Source organism: Phaethon aethereus, assembly GCF_964289735.1.
Source record: "Phaethon aethereus genome assembly, chromosome: W".
In the NCBI taxonomy this organism is placed as follows: Eukaryota; Metazoa; Chordata; class Aves; order Phaethontiformes; family Phaethontidae; genus Phaethon; species Phaethon aethereus.
The window spans coordinates 33,693,487-33,712,262 of record NC_138581.1 but is presented as its reverse complement, the minus strand read 5'-3'; the positions used below and the strand labels follow the sequence as shown (position 1 = coordinate 33,712,262).

At 45.4% G+C, this 18,776-nt stretch overlaps 1 protein-coding gene across 2 annotated transcripts in view; it reads right to left on the bottom strand.

Annotated features, from left to right (window-relative positions):
* Nucleotides 1-18,776, bottom strand: part of LOC309415242 (tubulin-specific chaperone A-like) — a gene marked incomplete at its 3' end in the record, with an annotated part of 64,540 nt that overhangs the window by 20,011 nt on the left and 25,753 nt on the right. The gene's annotated exons all lie outside the window — the stretch shown is intronic.

Sequence of the window (18,776 nt, the reverse complement as noted above, 5' to 3'; positions counted from 1 at the left end):
ATTGTGGAAAAACAGGCCATTTTAGAGCTCAGCGCAAGGCCACAAGGAAAGGACCTAGGCAGATTGAGACAGGTCATAAATCCTTCCAACAAGGACCCTTTCAGCAAGGAATAGGCCCAGCAGGAGCACCATGTGGTCGATGTCAAAAATTTGGTCATCAAGCCTCAGAATGTTGTTCAAAGTATCATCGGGATGGTATGAAATTGGGAAACGGGCGACCGAGCGCGAAGGCACCCCACACGACGACACAAATGGGGAAGCACCACCAGGCTGCTTGGCAAGCCTCAGCGCCCAAATCAGAGGGAGCGCCGGAATGGACGTGGAACCAACAGTAGAAGTTACCTTATGGGACATGTCGGTTTATGATGTCCCGACTAACGCAAATGGACCATTAGGATATGGATTGAGTGCTTTGTTATTAGGACGATCTTCAGCAACAAAGCAGGGACTTTTTGTTCTCCCTGGAGTCATTGACGAAAAAGGCCATATTGTGCCAAACACTAGTCCTTGGAACACACCTGTTTTTGTGATTCCAAAGAAAAGTGGAAAATGGAGACTATTACATGACTTGTGAGAAGTCAATAAGGTATAGTGGACATGGGAGCCTTGCAACCAGGGCTACCATCTCCCTGTATGATACTGAAGTATTGGAAGCTTTTGATTATAGATCTCAAAGATTGCTTTTTTACAATCCCTCTGCATGAAGATGATGCCAAACATTTTGCATTCTCAGTCCCAAGTACAAACAAGGCGCAACCCATGCAAAGATATCATTGGACAGTATTGCCACAAGGCATGAAAAATTCACCCATGATGTGTCAAATTTATGTAAATTGGGCTTTACAGCCAATCAGAAAAAGGTGGCCTCAATATTTCATCTGTCATTATATGGATGACATATTGTTGGCTGGTGATCAATTAAATCCGGAAGAAATGATCGAGGAGCTCGTTGAGCTTTTGAGGCAAAGTGGGCTGCAAGTGGCGCCAGAAAAGATACAAGCTGAAGCGCCTTGGAGGTACTTGGGGTGGATGATCACTGAAACGTCGGTGACCCTCCAAAAGGTTGAATTAAGAATTCAGATTAAAACATTAAATGATGTACAAAAATTGGTAGGAGACGTTAACTGGATTCGACCTATTTGTGGGATCACAAACCAAGATATGGAGCCTTTGGTTCAGCTCTTGCGAGGGGATAGCAGGTTAAACTCTCCTCGGCAATTGACCAAGGAAGCCTGGGAAGCAGTAGCAAACATTTCTGAAAAGGTAACTCAAGCATTTAGTTCTAGGATAGACCCCTCGATAGGGATCACTTTGGCAGTAATCAATTATGAGCGACATCCCTATGCGCTTATAATACAGTAGATAACAAAGCTAGAATCAAAAGCGGACCCACTGAGAATTTTAGAGTGGGTCTTTTTACCTCAGTAGCACAGAAAAACCATCACCATGAAAGTAGAGTGTTTTGCAAATTTGATTATGAAAGGGCGCAACAGAATTATTGATATATCAGCAAAGGACCTGAAAACGATTTTAATACCATTACAACAAGAATATTTGACTTGGGCTTTGCAGCACTCTGTTCCCTTCCAAACTGCATTAGCAGGATTTGAGGGTGACATTTAGATTCATTATCCATCACACAAAATGTTTACCTTTAAAAAAAAAACAACAAACAAAAAACCAAAAAAAAACCCCAAACATGAAGTAGAAGAAAAATCAAAGTGTAGTCAATATCCAGTTCAAGGTGCTACAGTATTTATGGATGGTGGTGGGAAAACACGCAAGGCAGCAATAGTATGGCGAGAGCATGGCGAATGGAAAGAACGGGTACTTGTCGTGCCAGGATCAGTTCAAAAGGTAGAACTACAGGCAGTAATTGAAGCCTTTAAATTATGGTCTGAAGAACCTGTGAATATAATTACTGATTCTTTATATGTAGTTGGAATACTCCAAAGATTGGAAGGTTCAATCCTCAGACAGGTACAGCAGGAACAGCTATATCAACAATTTAGAACGCTTTGGTTTTTATTGCAGAAAAGACGACATCCTTATTACGTTATGCATATATGCAGCCATACCAACCTTCCAGGGGAATTGGTGGAAGGAAATGCAAGAGCTGATCGGCTGACTGCCGCAGTATGGGCTGGACCTGCTCCGGACCGTTTAGGTCAACCACAAGCCTCTCATGCCTTTTTCCATCAATCTGCCAAAGTTTTAGCAAGACAATTTAATCTAAGTGCAGGTGATGCTAGAGCTATTATACAGACTTGTGCTGATTGTCAACAAATAGGCCCAGGAATCGCGATTACAGTTAGTCCCCGAGGATTGCATTCGCTACAACTATGGCAGATGGATGTGACACATGTCGCTGACTTTGGAAGATCTAAATATGTTCATGTTTCAATTGATTGCTATTCTGCAGTAGTTTGGGCCACTGCACAAACAGGAGAAACTACTAGGCATGTACAAAAGCATTTGCGAGCTGCATTCGCAGCCCATGGTATACCCCTACAAATTAAAACCGATAATGGCCCTTGTTATGTAGCCCAGTCAACCCAACCATTTTTTGCTCAATGGGGAGTGACGCATGTTACTGGAATACCACATCCCCCAACTGGACAAGCTATTGTTGAACGAATGAATCATTCCCTGAAGTGTTTATTGCAAAAACAAAAAGGGGGAGAGGCTACCACACCACCCCAAGAACGTTTGAATAAAGCCTTATATGTGTTAAATTATTTGCGTCTAGCAGAAGGAGAAACAGTACCTCCCATAATAAAACATGTAAAAGGAATGACAGGAAGTCTGTTTGAGTTAACACAAAATGTGCAAGTAAAAGTTAAAAATTTGGAAAAGAATATGTGGGAAGGACCTTTTCAACTGCTAACCTGGGGACGAGGTTATGCTTGTGTCATTGCAGATTCTGGAACTCGTTGGGTACCCACAAAATGGGTAAAACCATGGGTGAAACAGTCACCATCGTCGTCGTCGGACACATCTTGACACTATCAGGTGTCATCGCAATCTGGATGCCACCTCAGCCAAAAGAAAATGTATGGGTAAATCACACTGAAATTAGCAGTATCATGAGAGGAACATGGAAAGCTTTTAGGGCAAACCGCTCTATAACTACAAATCCTTTGGTAAGATATAATACTGGTTTTCATAGCTTTATACAAGCACTTTTTCCATCACTAGAAGTAGCTTCTATCACTAGGAGTAGTACAGCTAGAATTGTTTGCCTTGTAACATTCTGCTATTAATTTAAGCATAGTTGATATGTGACTGCAGGATTATGGTAAGATGCCGTGTGAACAAAACCTACGAACCAATAGACGGGGTGGCTGTGGCGCGTGCAGCACGTCTGGCCAGCGGGCACATGCGCCATAGGTTCCCTGTGTTGAAAGGTGACAACCGAGGCGTGTTCCGACACTCGCTGGCCACGTGTGTCGAAACTCGTTCCTTGGCGAATGTATAAATACCGGGATTTCCTGAAGAGCAGGGGGATCGGTGTACGGCAAGGCCACCGTTGCCTCCGTGGGGATGCCCACGTAAAGCTGGCACCTACCGACTGCTGGGCTGAGTTCGCGGCACAGGACTGTACAAGAATGTACAGATGGTCCATCTTCCTCACAGTCCTTGGGTTGCAAATGATCCATCAGGTTTTGTTTATAGATAAACAAAAAGGGGGAGATGTTGGGATCACCCTGCATGGCTCGACCTTAAGGAGAAGGAGCTGTGGCGTTGATCTGCATGGCTCAACCTTAAGGAGAAGGAGCTGTGGCACTGAGAAGCTGGTAAACAGCTGGATATCTGCACAGCTCGGCCTTGAGGAGAAGGAGCTGTGATAAACAACTAAGAAGAAGCGAGGAAAACAGGAACACCTGCAAGCAGCGAATCCTGACTGTGTGAGGCGCGCATGGACAGCGCGTGATATTTTGTGCACAGCCAATTGCAATAGTGTGTGTAACAAGCTGTAACCAATCATGAGTGTGTGCGCAGTGACTAAGCGAAAATTATGATATATATTGGAGTCAGACAAGACAATAAACGGCTTCGGAATATAACTCTCATAGAGTTGTGAAGTCCATCCTTCTCCCGCAGTCCCTCCAAGAGGATCAGAGGTAAGATCAGCCCTTCTGCTCTGTCTGGGGAACTGCCTGATAGAATGTGGAACAGCAATTTTCTTGGAAGAACCCTAACACCTTTTGTGATTATTTTTCCTTGGAACACACATACCCCGGCCTCTAAGGTCGAGGAAGATTTTCCATCCCACTTCCTCATGTCCTCTCTGTTGTCACGCAGGTAAAATCGCAGGGTTGCCTGTGGTGTGTACCCTTGTCCTGGTTTCAACTGGGATAGTGTTAATTTTCTTCCTGATGGCTAGTATAGTGATGTATGTTTGATTTGGGATGAAAAAATATTGATAACATACTGATGTTTTTAGTTGTTGCTAAGCAGTCAAGGACTTTTCAGCTTCCCGTGCTCTGGCCTGCAAGCAAGAAGGCAGGGTGTGTACAGAAAGCTGAGAGGGGACACAGCCAGGACACCTGACCCAAATTAGCCAAAGAGATATTCCATACCATACAATGTCATGCTCAGTAAGTTGTCTGGGGAGGCGCCGTGGCTCAGGAACTAACTCGGCATCAGTCAGCGGGTGGTGAGCAATTGTGCTGTGCATCACTTGTTTTGTATATTCTTTCATCATTATTATTATTCTTTTTGTTTTTCCCTGTCCTATTAAACTGTCTTTATCTCAACCCATGAGTTTTACCCTTTTTCTTTTCCGATTCTCTTCCCCATCCCACTGCGGGTGGGAGGGTGAAATGAACGGCTGTGTGGTTGTTTTGGCTGCTTGCTGGGTTAAACCACAACAATCCTCTATATCCTCTCTCTTGAGCAGAAGCAGAGGGATGCTTGCTCCTAATAGCTGAGACACTGGTCCGTACAGGTGGAGAGCAGAACATATCCTCTTTGAATTGCTGGAATTCCCGGGACAGTTTCTCGGATAGTTTCTTGGATAGCATGTCCGGCAGTTTCTCTACAGCCAAGACAGAAGCCCGTAGGGAGGAAGAGAGACTCTCTGCGTATTGCCAAAGTTGACCAGCCAATTCATCCACTGTTTTTTTGTCTCCGTCTTTCCAGGTCATTACTGCCAATGAGTTGGCATACAACGAGGGTAAACACTTCTGCCACATGGGCCGCGTGCACTTGATTTCATCTGGATCTTTGGATAACTGCTCGTTGTTCAGGTCATCATAAATCACCTGGCTAATTCCCTCAGGTACTGGATACCTGTCTCCATGACAGTCCACTTGCCTGGGTGGAATATAATATCTTCTTTGAAGGGATACCTTTCCTTCATTCCTGACAGGAGTCGCCTCCAGAGGCTAAGGACTTGTGCCCCTTTTCCAATCGCTTTGTCAATGCCCCCTTCCCTAGACAGGGATCCCAGCTGCTTGGCTTCCCTACCCTCTAATTCCAGGCTACTGGCCCTGTTATCCTAACATCGGAGCAGCCAGGTGACATTGTGCTCACCTAGGTGACAGCTGAAATCCTTTTGCATATCTCGCAATTCACTCAGGGATAGAGATCGGGTAGTTACCACCTCATTAATAAGTTCTTCCTCTTCCTCCTCCCCAAGCAGTGACCGCCCCTTTTCCCTCTTCTGTTCTGCTGATGGCCCTGTTTTGGAGTAGTCTGCTTCCTCCATTTCTCCCTCCTGCTCTCTCTTAGGTGAAGCTTCTGCATCCCTTTCTAAATGAGCTGACTTTTGTTTCCAAGATTTTTTCTTGTGTGTAGCGATACATTTATGTACTTTCTGGAAGGTTATTGACTGCATGATTAGTTTAACTTTTAAAGATTTCTTTAGCCTAATAACTGTGTGATTATGTTTAACAGTCTACTCTCATAGTCCTTAGGCTATACTTGCCTCAATGCTAACATTACAGCTATGTGTAAACAGTTAATCACAAGGAAAGCATGCGTGTAGAACCAAGAGGCCTCATGAAATTAAAACAAAGAGTTAAGGAGTTAAGGACTGAGAGATTAATGAGTACAGAGAAGATATCTTAACCTTGAGAACAGAAACATCCTAGCAGGAGTGCTCAAACAAGGATGATGAGAAAGAATCGCTTGGCTGTACAACAGAAGGGGCAAACATCCAAGGAGAAGAAACTATCCTCAGGAGACCTGTGACCATAAAAGGGAAAAAGGAATAGGGGGCTAACTCCCCAAACGACCACCGATGATCACCCGAGACCCCCGCGCATGCGTAGTGTAGTTTTACAACGCCAGCATTATGTAAATGTAGTAGATAGGCAGGGAGGCGGAGATTTCTCAGGAAATGTGTGAATATTCATGTCTTCAAGGTATATAAAGGATGAACTTTCGCTTCAGGGCATGCACGTTAGGTGGAGCGATCCCCCTGCATCCAGCGCTGCAATAAAGAATGCCTGCCTTCTAAAACTTCAAACTAAGTGTTAGAAGGTTTTCTTGCCGACTTTTTCAGTAACAATAGGGACGACTGATACTGGCACGGGTTTATTCTCTGGTTCAGCTGCAGTGCATGTTGCAGGGACTGGAGTAGCTGCAGTGCCTGTCGCTGGGGTTGGAGTAGCCGCAGTGCCTGTCACGTTGTCTTCAGATCCAGAGACCGTCTCTTCCCTTTGAATAGCGTTGAACAGGGCTTGGTAGGCATGGGACAGCCCCCAGCACATTGCAATGATTTGTGTCTCCTTGGAACTGCCAGGGCAACAACATACTTCTTACAAATATTCTACTAATTCTTCAGGATTCTGCACTTGTTTAGGTGTAAAGTTCCAAAGCGCTGGAGGTGCCCACCATCCTAGGTGTTTGCCCATGCTATTCCACACACCCTGTCACTCATAACCATCCAGCCTCGGGAAAGATCTCTGGATGATATTCTTAAATTGCTTGCTAACCTCAGACAAAACCGAAACAATATTCCCAAAAAGTACCAATAGAAATATTTTAACTACCCAAGGATGTTCAAAATACTGAGAAGTTACTGTAATGATGGAGGAAACCTCATGATAGAAGGGAGCAAACATGCCATTCTGTATTTCCTCCATAAAAAGCCTTTTGGAGGAAGAAGTATAATTGCTAATTGTCTCCACGAGATGGTACCCAAAATATAGTAATGGCTTTAGTACAGAACTCAGATACGACACCAAGTGCCCACCAAGCCCCTCTATCATTCCGCTTCCTCAAGCAGGATGGCAGGGAGGAGGGGGAAATAAGATGGAAAAAACTCATGGGTCAAGAAAAAGGCAGTTTAATAAAAGCAAAAGCAAAGGACGCACCCAGAAGCAAAGGAAAATAAAAGATTTATTCTCTACTCCCCATCAACAGGTGATGTCCAGCCACTTCCTGAGAAGCAGGACTTCAGTATGCATAGTGGGTGCTCCAGAAGACAAATGTCATAAAAAAACCAAATGCCCCCCCCCCCCCCCTCTTAGCTTTTATTGCTGAGCTGACATCATATGGTATGGAATATCCCTTTGGCCATTTGAGTCAGCTGTCCTGGCTGTGTCCCCTCCCAAGATCTTGCCCACCCCCAGCCTACTGGTGGTGGGGGGAAGAATGTTGGAGAGACAGCCTTGATGCTGTGTGAGCACTGTCTAACAGTAGCCAAAACACTGGTGTGTTATCAACACCTTTCTAGCTTCCAATACACAGCACAGCACTATGAGGGCTGCTATGGGGAAAATTAACTCCATCCCAGCCAGACCCAGTACATGAGCTAACTGGAGTATTTCTTTGATGCTAAACAGACATTTAGAAATGAAAATTACAGAACATTACAATGTTCCTTTCAGCTAGAACTCCTCCAGTAACAAGATTAGCATCTCATTCTTACCTTCGACAATAGTTTTCCAAAACAATATAAATTGTTTCCAAATGTATTTCTTTTTAGCTGCTTCAAGAAATATTCTACCTCCCACTCAACAAAGCAAGAGAAATATTGCTGTTTTCACTAATACTTGGAGAAAAACTGTGTATTGGCAAGACTGTATGTACTCTTTGGCATGCAGATATTAAATTCTGTGTTAAGTCCATTGGATTTTTAATTCATCTGGAAATGACATTACACGAGAAATCATTTGGAACTGTAGGATAACTATTTAAAAAAATAAAAATTATCATTTATCAGTAAAAATGCTGACAGTTAACAAAAACTCCAGAGTAGATCTACAATCCCACTAAGAGGAAATAAGGAAATAAGGATACCTCAGGCTCTTCCCACACTCACAAGCCTCAAAATAAAAGCATGAGATGGGAAACGATGTTATTTATGTATGGGACAAATCAACAACCACAGAAATACAGAAAACTACTGGTTCCTACCATTAGTCTGCATTCACGAGCAAATATAATGAAAAGTTTCTATTACAGATAAAGTATCATGAAGCCCTCTTCATATATCGAGAACCATTACATCTGTATGGAAACTAAGGCTTCATTACAAAAAAAATCCACATGGAGGTACAAACTGCATTATTTGCTGCTACCAGTCAGGGGTCTTCATGACCCTCTACAGAAACTACATGCAGAATTTACACCTGATAGAATACATCAAAAGTCTTTTAATACTTTTTTTCTAACTTGTATGAACCTGTTTTGTATAAAATAGTTCAGTTTTTATTAAAATAGTTTTCAATTTAGTATTTTATTAAAATACTTAATAAATTTTTTTCCTAAAAGACTTGTGGTTGAAGTTGGTGTGATTTTGAGATATAAAATTTATGGAAATATTTTCTTTCATAGCATTTTCCCCTCAAATACTGCTCTTCATTTATTATGCTTTTTCTGCCAATAAATTGTTATAAACTTTCCCCTAAATGCTAAACTACTCATCTGCCCTTTGTAGACAAAAACCAGACAGAGTGTGTTTTTTTAGTTTGGGTTTTTTTGTTGTGGGTGAGGTTGTGGGGTTTTGTTTGTTGTTTTTGTTTCTTTATTGTTTGGTGGTGTGGGGGTTTCTCTTTTTGTGGGGGTTTCTCTTTTTGTTTTTTTTTAAATAAGTTATAAGTGATGGGAAAGGGAGGTCTTCCCTGCCCCATAATGCTAGCGATTCTTTCTCTGGAATATACTACCTACCACAAGTAGAGCTCACCCAGCTTGGATTCAGCTGAAGTACGTTAGTTGAGACACAACAAGTAATGCAAATACAACATGCACCCAGGACAATGGTAATATACAGGGTCTTCAAGTTATATTCTTGGTCAGAGTATACCAGCACTGCGAGCAAATTTTCCTTTTTGTTTCTCAGATATTGAATCTGATCTTCATTAAATTAGTCTTTCTGGACAGTGCAGGTGAAGGCTAGTATCTAACAACTGCCAACTACCCTAGTTGGTCACTGCCTCAGCTAGAGATCACGTGAGTTCACAGGAACTACAAGGTGCCCAATTGTATAAGGACTTAGGAGAAAAATATTGAGTCACAGAATAGTTTGGGTTGGAAGGGATCTTTAAAGGTCATCTAGTCCAACCCCCCTGCAATGAGCAGGAACATCTTCAACTAGATCAGGCTGCTCAGAGCCCCATCCAGCCTGACCTTGAATGTTTCCAGGGATGGGGCATCTACCACCTCTCTGGGCAACCTGTGCCAGTGTTTTACCACCCTCATTGTGAAAAACGTCTTCCTTATGTCTAGCCTAAATCTACCCTCTTTTACTTTAAAACCATTACCCCTTGTCCTATCGCAACAGGTCCTGCTAAAAAGTATGTCCCCATCTTTCTTATAAGCCCCCTTTAAGTACTGGAAGGCTGCAAAGGTCTCCCCGGAGCCTTCTCTTCTCCAGGCTGAATAACCCCAACTCTCTCAGCCTGTCCTCATAGGAGAGGGGTTCCAACCCTCTGATCATTTTCGTGGCCCTCCTCAGGACCCTTTCCAACAGGACCATGTCTTTCCTGTGATGAGGGCTCCAGAGCTGGACACAGCCCTCCAGGTGGGGTCTCATCAGGGCGGAGCAGAGGGGCAGAATCACCTCCCTTGGGCCTGCTGGCCACGCTTCTTTGGATGCAGCCCAGGATACAGTTGGCCTTCTGGGCTGTGAGCGCACATTGATGGCTCATGTCCAGCTTTTCATCCACCAGTACCCCCAGGTCCTTCTCGCCAGGGCTGCTTCTCAATCCCTTCAATCCCCAGCCTGTATTGATACTGGGGGTTGCCCCGACCCAGGTGCAGGACCCTGCACTTGGCCTTGTTGAACCTCATGAAGTGGAGGAGTCAAACCCTAACTACTGTTCTACAAAGGAACTGATCCCTCCTTACAGACCAGACACCCTAAAGTCTACATATGCTTTAGGAATGGCATTATTACTTTTAATGTAAATTTTTCTTTAGACACTTCTGTACTGTTAAACCATGTGTTCTACTGCAGAGTTGTAACTAGAAAGCTAAATGAGAATGTAACCAAGGTGATGGGGGAATCAAACGATAATTAGAAAATAGGATAGTAATAAAAGACGTAACTATAGGAATAGGTTACGCATCAGTGTTATGCACCAGCAGTGCTGCTTGAGGACTCACCTGACCCTTCCCATCTTGATTTAATTATCAAGGAATTAAGTGTAACATTGTGATCATGGTATTATGTTCTGTTCTAATAACAAGTAGTTAGAAAGAAGGAACACCTTGGTCAGTTCTATGGTCCGGTGGGTAGGTAATTATTCATTCTATAGTCCTGTCTTAAAACAAAGGACTGTGGGGTGAAGGATTGCATATTGGGCCGATAGCCCGTGAAAGCCTACTGAGTGTTGCCAAGTGTCGTGGTTTAGCCCCAGCCGGCAGCTAAGCACCACGCAGCCGCTCGCTCACTCTCCCTCCCACAGTGGGACGGGGGAGAGAATTAGGAAAAACCTCGTGGGTTGAGATAAACACAGTTTAATAGGACAGAAAGAAAGAAGGGAACAATAATGATAATACCAACAAAGGAATGTATAAGAACAAGTGATGCCCAATACAGAAATTGCTCACCACCCCGTGATCGACAGCCCGTCCCCGAGCAGCGATTTCCGCCCCCCGGCCAACTCCAGTTTATGTACTGGGCATGACGTCGTATGGTAGGGAATATCTCTTTGGCCAGTCTGGGTCAGCTGTCCCGGCTGTGCCCCCTCGCAGCTCCCCATGCACCCCCAGCCTGCTCGCTGGCAGGCCAGCACAAGAAGCTGGACTGTCCTTGACTGCTCAGCAACAACCCAAAACATCAGCACATTATCAACAGTTCCTCATCCCAAATCCAAAACACAGTCTCACACTAGCTTCTGTGAGGAAAACCAGCTCTATCCTGGCTGAAACCAGGACAGTATCCACCCCTTATTCCATACCATTTACGTCATGCCCAGGTCCTATACTTTTCAATACATTCCAATTATTCATTATTACTCTTCCTGTCCTTTAATATATACACACAGATATCACTCTCTTAGTCCATGGGCCATCACTTAAAATGTCTATGGAGTTCAGTCAGTCCATGACTCTGGGCTTCATCCATCATAGCAGTCTCTCAGGGCAGGGGAGATGGTATGTGGTGTTGGATTGTCATCTGGCACGGTCCATGTCCATGATCTGCAGGTCGAAGATGTCGATCTCGAGGGATTTGTTGGGCGCAAGCTGCTGAAGCCAGTTCTGGTTTCATCACTGCTGCACGTTGCTTGGTTTCAGTGAAGCTCATTCTTCATCAATCTGGGTGATTCTTACTATAATACCATTGATATGGTAGATAGCAGCCATAGTAGTAATGTCATTCTGAACAATTAACATAATACAATTCAAATCATTGACTGTTTTCACCCAAAATCAAGTCTCCTTGAGGTACACATCGGACTTCCCCATCCTTCCGCATTACCCACCAAGTGCACCCAGGTCCCTGGGCAAAGGCAATCCCACGAATGGGTTTGCCTTTTCCTAAGGCAGGAGTAACCCAGACTGTCTTCCCCAGCATGTTTCTCACATGCACCACAGGGACTTTATCCCCTTCTACAGTACGTAGAAGTTTTGATTGGGCAGGGCCGGCTCTATTAGTAGATCCCCTAGTGTTGACTAACCAGGTGGCTTTGGCTAAATGTTTATCCCAATTTTTGAATGTCCCATCACCCATTGCTCTCAGTGTAGTCTTTAACAGTCCGTTGTATCGTTCAATTTTTCCGGAAGCTGGTGCATGATAGGGGATATGATACACCCACTCAATGCCGTGCTCTTTGGCCCAGGTGTCTATGAGGTTGTTTCGGAAATGAGTCCCATTGTCTGACTCAATTCTTTCGGGGGTGCCATGTCGCCATAAGACTTGCTTTTCAAGGCCCAGGATAGTGTTCCGGGCGGTGGCATGGGGCACAGGGTATGTTTCCAGCCATCCGGTGGTTGCTTCCACCATGGTAAGCACATAGCGCTTGCCTTGGCGAGTTTGTGGAAGTGGGATATAGTCAATCTGCCAGGCCTCCCCATATTTATATTTCAACCATCGCCCTTCATACCAGAGAGGCTTTAACCGCTTGGCTTGTTTGATCGCAGCACACGTTTCACATTCATGGATAACCTGTGCAATAGCATCCATGGTCAGGTCCACCCCTCGATCCCGAGCCCATCTATATGTTGCATCTCTTCCCTGATGGCCTGAGGTGTCATGGGCCCACCGAGCTATAAATAATTCACCCTTATGTTGCCAGTCCAGATCCACCTGAGCCACTTCAATCTTAGCAGCCTGATCCACCTGATGGTTGTTTTGATGTTCTTCGGTGGCCCGACTCTTGGGTACGTGAGCATCTACGTGACGTACTTTTATGACGAGATTCTCTAGTTGGGCAGCAATATCTTGCCACAATTCAGCAGCCCAGATGGGCTTGCCTCTGCGTTGCCAGTTGCTCTGCTTCCATTGCTGCAGCCACCCCCATAGAGCATTTGCTACCATCCATGAGTCAGTATAAAGATAGAGTACTGGCCATTTTTCTCGTTCGGCAATATCTAAAGCCAGCTGGATGGCTTTCACCTCCGCAAACTGACTTGATTCACCTTGTCCTTCAGCCACTTCTGCAACTCGTCGTATAGGGCTCCATACAGCAGCTTTCCACCTTCGATGTTTGCCTACAATACGACAGGACCCATCAGTAAACAGGGCATATTGCCTTTCGTTCTCTGGCAGTTCATTATATGGTGGAGCCTCTTCAGCACGCACCACCTCCTCTTCCGGTGATATTCCAAAATCTTTGCCTTCTGGCTAGTCCATGATCACTTCCAAGATTCCCGGGCGATTAAGATTTCCTATTCGAGCCCGCTGTGTAATAAGCGCGACCCACTTACTCCACGTAGCATCAGTCGCATGATGCGTAGAGGGGACCCTCCCTTTGAACATCCAGCCCAGCACCGGCAGTCGGGGTGCCAGGAGGAGCTGTGCTTCAGTACCAACCACTTCTGAGGCAGCTCGAACTCCTTCATATGCCGCCAATATCTCCTTTTCAGTTGGAGTATAGCGGGACTCAGATCCCCTATATCCTCGACTCCAAAACCCTAGAGGTCGACCTCGAGTCTCTCCTGGTGCCTTCTGCCAGAGACTCCAGGTAGGGCCATTCTCCCCGGCTGCCGTGTAGAGCACATTTTTAACATCTTGTCCTGCCCGTACTGGCCCGAGGGCTACGGCATGAACTATCTCCTGTTTGATTTGTTTGAAGGCTTGTCGTTGCTCAGGGCCCCATTTAAAATCGTTCTTCTTCCGGGTCACTTGATAAAGAGGGCTTACAATCAGACTGTAATTTGGAATATGCATTCTCCAGAAACCCACAACACCCAGAAATGCTTGTGTTTCTTTTTTGCTAGTTGGTGGAGACATAGCTGTTATTTTGTTGATCACATCCGTTGGGATCTGTCGACGTCCATCTTGCCATTTTATTCCTAAAAACTGGATCTCTTGTGCAGGTCCCTTGACTTTACTTTGCTTTATAGCAAAACCAGCTTTCAGAAGGACTTGAATTATTTTCTTCCCTTTCTCGAAAACTTCTTCTGCTGTGTTGCCCCATACGATGATGTCATCAATGTATTGCAGATGCTCTGGAGCTTCACCCTGTTCCAGTGCAGTTTGTATCAGCCCATGGCAAATGGTAGGGCTGTGTTTCCACCCCTGGGGAAGTCGATTCCAGGTGTATTGGACACCTCTCCAAGTGAAAGCAAACTGTGGCCTGCACTCTGCCGCCAAAGGGATCGAGAAAAACGCGTTAGCAATATCAATGGTGGCGTACCACTTGGCTGCCTTTGACTCCAGTTCATATTGAAGTTCTAGCATGTCCGGCACAGCAGCGCTCAGTGGCGGCGTGACTTCATTCAGGCCACGATAGTCTACTGTCAGTCTCCACTCTCCATTAGACTTTCGCACTGGCCATATGGGGCTGTTGAAGGGTGAGTGAGTCTTGCTGATCACTCCTTGGCTCTCCAGCCGACGAATCAGCTCATGGATGGGGATCAGGGAGTCTCTGTTGGTGCGATATTGCCGCCGGTGCACTGTTGTGGTAGCGATCGGCACCTGTTGTCCTTTGACCCTGAGCAACCCCACCACAGAAGGGTCCTCTGAGAGACCAGGCAAGGTGGACAGCTGTTTAATTTCTTCCGTCTCCAAGGCAGCTATACCAAAAGCCCACCGGTACCCTTTTGGGTCCTTGAAATACCCTCTGCTGAGGTAGTCTATGCCCAGGATGCACGGAGCCTCCGGGCCAGTCACAATGGGGTGCTTCTGCCACTCATTCCCAGTTAGGCTCACTTCAGCCTCCAGTACAGTCAGCTGTTGGGATCCCCCTGTCACTCCAGAAATACAGATGGGTTCTGCCCCTATATGGCTTGATGGCATCAGGGTACATTGTGCACCGGTGTCCACTAAAGCCTTAGATTCCTGTGGGTCTGACGTGCCAGGCCATCTAATCCACACAGTCCAATAAACTTGGTTGTCCCTCTCCTCCGCCTGGCTGGAGGCAGGGCCCCTCTAGTCCTGCTCATAGTACTCGTTACCCACTTCTTGTAAATAGGAATCAGAAGTCCCTTCAAGAGGATCAGAGGTGAGATCAGCTCTTCTATTCTTTCTGGGAAGCTGCCCACTGGAAAGTGGAGCGACGATTTTCCTCGAGGAACCTGAACCCCCTTTTGTAATTGTTTTTCCTTGCAGCTCGCGTACTCGTGCCTCTAGGGTCGAGGTAGGTTTTCCATCCCACCTCCTCATGTCCTCTCCGTAGTCACGCAATTGAAACCACAGGGTGGCTCGTGGTGTGTATCCTCTATATCTTCTCTCTTGAACAGAAGAGCGCTTACTCCTAATGGCTGAGACACTGGTCCGTATGGGTGGAGGGTAGGGCATATCCTCTTTGAATTGCCAGAACTCTCGGGACAGTTTCTCTATAGCAGAGACGCAGGCCCGTAGGGAGGAAGAGAGACTTTCTTCGTATTGCCGGAGTTGGCCAGCCAATTCATCCACCGTTGGTCTCTCTCCGTCCTTCCAGGCCATTACTGCTAATGAGTTGGCATATGATGATGGTGCACTCCGTACAAACTTCCGCCACATAGGTTGCGTGCAATTGACTTCATCTGGATCTTTGGATGATTGTCCATTGTCCAAGTCACCATAAATCACTTCCAGCACCGCTAGCTCCCTCAGGTACTGGATACCTTTCTCCATGGTGGTCCACTTGCCTGGGTGACATAGAACATCTTCCTTGAAGGGGTACCTTTCCTTCACACCCGACAGGAGTCGTCTCCAGAGGCTGAGGACTTGTGCACCTTTTCCAATTGCTTTGTCAATGCCCCCTTCCCTAGAAAGGGATCCCAGCTGCTTGGCTTCCCTACCCTCTAATTCCAGGCTACTGGCCCCATTATCCCAGCATCGGAGCAGCCAGGTGACAATGTGCTCACCTGGACGACGGCTGAAATCCTTTCGCATATCTCGCAATTCACTCAGGGATAGAGATCGGGTAGTTACCGTCTCTTTTATAAGTTCTTCCTCTTCCTCCTCTTCAAGTGATGACTCGCTCTCTTCCCTCTTCCGTGCTTGTGATGGCCCTGCTTCAGAGCACTCTGCCTCCTCACTCTCTTCCTCTGGCTCCTTCTTAGCAGAATCTTCCTCCTCCCTTACTAAACGAGCTGACTTCCGCTTCCAAGATTTCTTCTTTTGTACAGGGGCAACTGATACCGGGATGGGCTGGTTCTCTGGTTCAGCTGCAACAGTCTGAGTAGCTACAGTGCCCGCCGTGGGGGTTGGAGTAGTGGCAGTGCCTGCCACAGGGGTTGGAGTAGTCACAGTGCCTGCCACATTGCCATCAGACCCAGAGAGCCCCTCTCCCCTTTGCATAGTGTTAAATAGGGTTCGGTAGGCATGGGCCAGGCCCCAGCACATGGCAATGATTTGTGTCTCCTTGGAGCTGCCAGGCTGACAGCATACTTCTTCCAGATATTCTGCTAGTTTATCAGGATTCTGCACTTGTTCGGGAGTGAAGCTCCAAAACACCGGAGGTGCCCACCGCCCCAGGCATTTGCCCATGCTGTTCCACACACCCTGCCATTCATAACTATCCAGCCTTGGGGCAGATCTCCGGGTGATATTCTTAAATTGCTTGCCAACCTTAGACAAAACTGAAACCATGTTCCCCAGAAGTAGCAATAGAGGTATTTTAACCAGCCAAGGGTGTTCAAAATACTGAAAAATTATTGTGATGAAGGAGGAAATGTTATGATAGAGGGTATCAAAGGTACCATTCTGCATTTCCTCCATAAAAAACCTTTCAGAGGCAGAAGTATAATTGCTAATCGTCTCCACAAAACTGTAGCCAAAATACAGTAACGGCTTTAGTACAGAGCTCAGATGATACCACATTAAGCTCAAGGTCAGTGCTCTAAAAACAAAATTCACAGGCGAGACATTACTAATCATTGCAGAGTACAGCAGCCCGCAGAAACCAACACCGATCCTTAACATGTACAGCAAAGACGAGAGCATGATGCAAATCAAACTGATATTGTGACCTGCAACCGTTATTATCTCAAGCCTCGGGCCCCACGTTGGGCGCCAAAAAGGACTGTCGTGGTTTAGCCCCAGCCGGCAGCTAAGCACCACGCAGCCGCTCGCTCACTCTCCCTCCCACAGCGGGACGGGGGAGAGAATTAGGAAAAACCTCGTGGGTTGAGATAAACACGGTTTAATAGGACAGAAAGAAAGAAGGGAACAATAATGATAATACCAACAAAGGAATGTATAAGAACAAGTGATGCCCAATACAGAAATTGCTCACCACCCCGTGATCGACAGCCCGTCCCCGAGCAGCGATTTCCGCCCCCCGGCCAACTCCAGTTTATGTACTGGGCATGACGTCGTATGGTAGGGAATATCTCTTTGGCCAGTCTGGGTCAGCTGTCCCGGCTGTGTCCCCTCCCAGCTCCCCATGCACCCCCAGCCTGCTCGCTGGCAGGCCAGCACAAGAAGCTGGACTGTCCTTGACGGCTCAGCAACAACCCAAAACATCAGCACATTATCAACAGTTCCTCATCCCAAATCCAAAACACAGTCTCACACTAGCTTCTGTGAGGAAAACCAGCTCTATCCTGGCTGAAACCAGGACACCAAGCTTAAGTGAACTTTGTAGGAAAGGTAATTCTGGCAGGGGGAGATCGCGACCACCGACTCAGAGACCACCCACTCAAGAAACCCTCCGACTCAAAAGATTAAGGAAGTAAAATCCCAAGAAATTATAGTGAGCATGCGTGGTCATTTACATGGTAGGCGAGGAATACTTAACCAATCATTGTATGGATACTTGATGAATATGTATTAATCTTGTAATCATAGACCTATAAATGTTTGACTTTTGAACTGATTGAGCGAACACGATTTAGGAGGAACTATCCCCTGTGTTCCCAGCGCTGAAAATAAAGAATGCCTGCCTTTTAACACTACATTGGTGTTACGAGGTTTATTCCCGATTTCGGTGACAAGAACAGTAGTACATTAAGAGGTAAGTAATGCTTTTAAGCATCCCTCCCTCAACTCTGTATTGATCTGTATATACACATCTGATTTAGCTGATTCCTCAGCTAAAATAAGTTAAAATTGTTCTCCTAGTCTCAAATGATTTAATTAATTCCCATCCCCCAAATGCTGTTTTTCATTACTGAAATATAGTCTGAAACCATATTTTTAAATAAAGTTATTCAGATTAGGAATTATTAACTGAATTATTAAATGAAGATGGGAGAACAGTAGGTTTTATAACATGAAGTCACCAGACTATTGAAACAAGTGAAAAAAATTTTAATTTACAGTTTCAGTTTCTGTGAAGATTTAAGAGAAAACATCTGGGAAATGCTTGGGAAAACACAGTTAAAAATATAACATATTTAGCTGAAAGACTATAAAGGCCACAGTTAAACAAAGACATGCCACACTTCTGTAAAGAATATAAACGAATCTCCCAAATCCAAGCCTTCTGTCAGTGACAAGGAAACTTGACACTTCTCCTTCCAAAAGGGCATGTACCAACTGTCTGCAATGACTGTCCTTTATGGGGAACCCTCCAAGAAAAATTTAATCATATTGTAATAGTTACTCTAAAGCATACCCATTGTTAGTGAGTGATAGCCATCCTGACACCAAGTGCTAAGCAATCCATACCCAGTCTCTTTATAATTTAACAGTTCTGGAGGAAAGGAAGTTTCTACAAATGCATGTTATGACTTTTATAATTGACAGCATTTTAGTCTAGTACTTATATAACAGGAGTCTGGAA